A 5,489-nucleotide genomic window follows, 5' to 3' on the forward strand; every position below is an offset into this window, starting at 1 on the left:
CAGGGATCACAACCCTTGCAGATAGAAGCTTCTGGACCGCGGCTTGTAAGGCAACTCCCCGGTTGTCGGAAACTGGCAAACCCGTGGTAAAGAACCGCTGGGGCGGTTGTTCCTGAAAAACGAGCTTGTAACCGCAAGTGATGAGGTCCTGGACCCAAGAATCTGGGCAGGACTGTATCCAGACCTCCTTGAAATCCCACAAACGAGCTCCCACCCTGTGATCTCCCAGGTGGGAGGGAGGCCCGTCATGCGGTGGCAGTGGTAGAAGACTTAACGTCTGACTGGGCTGAGGCTGCGGAACCTCTGCCCCTGCCGCCGCCTCTACCTCTATGGCCACTGAAGGTAGAAGCTCCACCCCTGGCCTGTCCTCGAAACCTGGAAGGGGCACGAAAGGATCGAAAAGAGGGACCCCTATATGGTCTGCGAGCGGCTGGAGCAGCAGAAGGAAGATAAGCCGACCTACCCCCGGTGGCCGTAGAGATCCAGGCATCCAGATCTTTAGCAAACAGAAACTCACCCGTAAAGGGCAACGCCTCTGCCGCCCTTTTGGATTCCGTATCCGCATGCCAATGCCGGAGCCATAGAGCTCTGCGGGCCGCAATTGCTAAAGCGGAAATTCTAGCTCCGAGAACACCTATGTCCTTGGACGCTTCGCAAAGATAAAGGGCTGATTCACGGATGTGTTCTGCCAACTCTATCAATTGATCCGCCGGTAATTCGTCACGAATTCCAGAGGACAATTGTTCCGCCCAAGCTTCGATCGCCTTGTTGGCCCAATGGCCCAACAACCTACCTGCGCCGGGCGATGTAAAACCCCTGCCGCAGAATAAATATTCTTTAAGGTAGATTCCAACTTCCTATCTGACGCCTCCTTAAGTGAAGTTGCCCCCGGAACAGGCAGGACCGTCTTTTTGGACAGATGAGACACCGAAGGATCCACAATCGGAGAGGTCTCATAGCGCGTTCTGCTATCTGCGGGAAAAGGATAGGAAGACAACAGTTTTCTTGATACCTGAAATTTCGCGTCTGGATGCTTCCAGGCTGTTGTTATAAGCGCATCCAGCTCCTCCGAAACTGGAAAGGTCACCGGCAGGTATTGGTCGGTGCCAAACCTTGAAGGGCGTAAGGTGTCTTCCGTCTCTTCCACCTGTAAGACTGAGCGCATAGCAGTAATAAGAGCCTCTATACCCTGACCTATTGGTTCACAGTCCCCATATACCTGATCGTCCTCAGTATCCTGGATATCCACATCCTGTATGTCCTGCACATCTAACCCCGCCTCATCTAATTGAGGCATATCATCATCAAAGTCCTGTAACACAGAGGCTAGCAATCTCTTTTTTGCAGCCTGTTGGGGGGGGGCTAAAGGACGGGGCTTGGGAAGGTATTACAGCCCTGGAAAGCCCTTCCACTGACTTTGCCAATGAGACAGCCCATGCAGGTTCTGGCGCCGGTACCGGGACAAGCTGTCGGAACCGGGCCGCCTCTCTATCTTCCCGAGAGGCTTTAAGTTCCCCAGTCAGCAGGGACATCACCTCTGTGAGTTGTGTCGTCCATGTCGGGGCGCTCTGGGGTTCTGAGGAGGGCTGAGCCAATGGCTGTGACTCCTCACCTAAAACCTGACCCTGCTTTTGTGTTGCCTTGGAGCCTTTGGTGGCCATGGCAGCACCTAAACTTGATACCCTTCCCCCACAGGAAAAATAAGAATTTACTTACCGATAATTCTATTTCTCGTAGTCCGTAGTGGATGCTGGGAACTCCGTAAGGACCATGGGGAATAGCGGCTCCGCAGGAGACTGGGCACAAAAGTAAAAGCTTTAGGACTACCTGGTGTGCACTGGCTCCTCCCCCTATGACCCTCCTCCAAGCCTCAGTTAGGATACTGTGCCCGGACGAGCGTACACAATAAGGAAGGATTTTGAATCCCGGGTAAGACTCATACCAGCCACACCAATCACACCGTACAACCTGTGATCTGAACCCAGTTAACAGCATGATAACAGACGAGCCTCTGAAAAGATGGCTCACAACAATAATAACCCGATTTAGTTAACAATAACTATGTACAAGTATTGCAGACAATCCGCACTTGGGATGGGCGCCCAGCATCCACTACGGACTCCGAGAAATAGATTTATCGGTAAGTAAATTCTTATTTTCTCTGACGTCCTAGTGGATGCTGGGAACTCCGTAAGGACCATGGGGATTATACCAAAGCTCCCAAACGGGCGGGAGAGTGCGGATGACTCTGCAGCACCGAATGAGAGAACTCCAGGTCCTCCTCAGCCAGGGTATCAAATTTGTAGAATTTAGCAAACGTGTTTGCCCCTGACCAAGTAGCTGCTTGGCAAAGTTGTAAAGCCGAGACCCCTCGGGCAGCCGCCCAAGATGAGCCCACTTTCCTTGTGGAATGGGCTTTTACAGATTTTGGCTGTGGCAGGCCTGCCACAGAATGTGCAAGCTGAATTGTACTACAAATCCAACGAGCAATCGTCTGCTTAGAAGCAGGAGCACCCAGCTTGTTGGGTGCATACAGGATAAACAGCGAGTCAGATTTTCTGACTCCAGCCGTCCTGGAAACATATATTTTCAGGGCCCTGACTACGTCCAGCAACTTGGAGTCCTCCAAGTCCCTAGTAGCCGCAGGTACCACAATAGGCTGGTTCAAGTGAAATGCTGAAACCACCTTAGGGAGAAATTGAGGACGAGTCCTCAATTCTGCCCTGTCCGTATGAAAAATTAGGTAAGGGCTTTTATAGGATAAAGCCGCCAATTCTGAGACACGCCTGGCTGAAGCCAGGGCTAACAGCATTACCACCTTCCATGTGAGATATTTTAAGTCCACAGTGGAAAGTGGTTCAAACCAATGTGATTTTAGGAATCCCAAAACTACATTGAGATCCCAAGGTGCCACTGGAGGCACAAAAGGAGGTTGTATATGCAGTACCCCCTTGACAAACGTCTGTACTTCAGGAACTGAAGCCAGTTCTTTTTGGAAGAAAATTGACAGGGCCGAAATTTGAACCTTAATGGACCCTAATTTGAGGCCCATAGACACGCCTGTTTGCAGGAAATGCAGGAAACGACCCAGTGGAAATTCCTCTGTAGGGGCCTTCCTGGCCTCGCACCACGCAACATATTTACGCCAAATACGGTGATAATGTTGTACAGTTACATCCTTCCTGGCTTTGATCAGGGTAGGGATGACTTCATCCGGAATGCCTTTTTTCTTCAGGATCCGGCGTTCAACCGCCATGCCGTCAAACGCAGCCGCGGTAAGTCTTGGAAGAGACAGGGTCCCTGCTGGAGCAGGTCCTTTCTTAGAGGTAGAAGCCACGGGTCCTCTGTGAGCATCTCTTGAAGTTCCGGGTACCAAGTCCTTCTTGGCCAATCCGGAGCCACGAGTATAGTCCTTACTCCTCTCCTTCTTATGATCCTCAGTACCTTGGGTATGAGAGGCAGAGGAGGGAACACATACACTGACTGGTACACCCACGGTGTTACCAGAGCGTCCACAGCTATTGCCTGAGGGTCCCTTGACCTGGCGCAATACCTGTCTAGTTTTTTGTTGAGGCGGGACGCCATCATGTCCACCTTTGGTTTTTCCCAACGGTTCACAATCATGTGGAAGACTTCTGGGTGAAGTCCCCACTCCCCCGGGTGGAGGTCGTGTCTGCTGAGGAAGTCTGCTTCCCAGTTGTCCACTCCGGGAATGAACACTGCTGACAGTGCTATCACATGATTTTCTGCCCAGCGAAGAATCCTTGCAACTTCTGCCATTGCCCTCCTGCTTCTTGTGCTGCCCTGTCTGTTTACGTGGGCGACTGCCGTGATGTTGTCCGACTGGATCAGCACCGGCTGACCTTGAAGCAGAGGTCTTGCTAGGCTCAGAGCATTGTAGATGGCTCTTAGCTCCAGGATATTTATGTGAAGTGATGTCTCTAGGCTTGACCACAAGCCCTGGAAATTTCTTCCCTGTGTGACTGCTCCCCAGCCTCTCAGGCTGGCATCCGTGGTTACCAGGACCCAGTCCTGAATGCCGAATCTGCGGCCCTCTAGAAGATGAGCACTCTGCAACCACCACAGGAGAGACACTCTTGTCCTTGGAGACAAGATTATCCGCTGATGCATCTGAAGATGCGACCCGGACCATTTGTCTAGCAGATCCCACTGGAAGGTTCTTGCGTGGAATCTGCCGAATGGGATTGCTTCGTAAGAAGCCACCATTTTTCCCAGAACCCTTGTGCATTGATGCACTGAGACTTGGCCTGGTTTTAGGAGCTTTCTGACTAGTTCGGATAACTCCCTGTCTTTCTCCTCCGGGAGAAACACCTTTTTCTGGACTGTGTCCAGGATCATCCCTAGGAATAGAAGTCGTGTCGTCGGGATCAGCTGCGATTTTGGAAAATTGAGAATCCAACCGTGCTGGCGCAGCACTATCTGAGATAGTGCTACCCCGACTTCCAACTGTTCCCTGGATCTTGCCCTTATCAGGAGATCGTCCAAGTAAGGGATAACTAAAACTCCCTTCCTTCGAAGGAGTATCATCATTTCGGCCATTACCTTGGTAAAGACCCGGGGTGCCGTGGACAATCCAAACGGCAGCGTCTGAAACTGATAGTGACAGTTCTGTACCACAAACCTGAGGTACCCTTGGTGAGAAGGGTAAATTGGGACGTGTAGGTAAGCATCTTTGATGTCAAGAGACACCATATAGTCCCCTTCTTCCAGGTTTGCAATCACTGCTCTGAGTGACTCCATCTTGAATTTGAACCTTTGTATGTAAGTGTTCAAGGATTTTAGGTTTAAAATTGGTCTTACCGAGCCGTCCGGCTTCGGTACCACAAATAGTGTGGAATAGTACCCCTTTCCCTGTTGTAGGAGGGGTACTTTGATTATCACCTGCTGGGAATACAGCTTGTGAATGGCTTCCAATACTGCCTCCCTGTCTGAGGGAGACGTCGGTAAAGCAGACTTTAGAAAACGGCGAGGGGGAGATGTCTCGAATTCCAATTTGTACCCCTGAGATACCACCTGAAGGATCCAGGGGTCCACTTGCGAGTGGGCCCACTGCGCACTGAACTTCTTGAGACGGGCCCCCACCGTGCCTGAGTCCGCTTGTAAAGCCCCAGCGTCATGCTGAGGACTTTGCGGAGGCGGGAGAGGGCTTTTGTTCCTGGGAACTGGCTGTTTGTTGTAGCCTTTTTCCTCTCCCTCTGCCACGGGGCAGAAATGAGGCGCCTTTTGCCCGCTTACCCTTATGGGGCCGAAAGGACTGCGCCTGATAGTATGGCGTCTTCTTAGGTTGAGAAGCTACCTGGGGTAAAAATGTGGATTTTCCAGCAGTTGCTGTGGCTACCAGGTCTGATAGACCTACCCCAAATAACTCCTCCCCCTTATAAGGCAATACTTCCATGTGCCTTTTAGAATCCGCATCACCTGACCACTGCCGCGTCCATAAACCTCTTCTTGCAGAAATGGACAGCACG

The sequence above is a fragment of the Pseudophryne corroboree genome, chromosome 7 (genome assembly GCF_028390025.1).
Source record: "Pseudophryne corroboree isolate aPseCor3 chromosome 7, aPseCor3.hap2, whole genome shotgun sequence".
Taxonomy (NCBI): Eukaryota; Metazoa; Chordata; class Amphibia; order Anura; family Myobatrachidae; genus Pseudophryne; species Pseudophryne corroboree.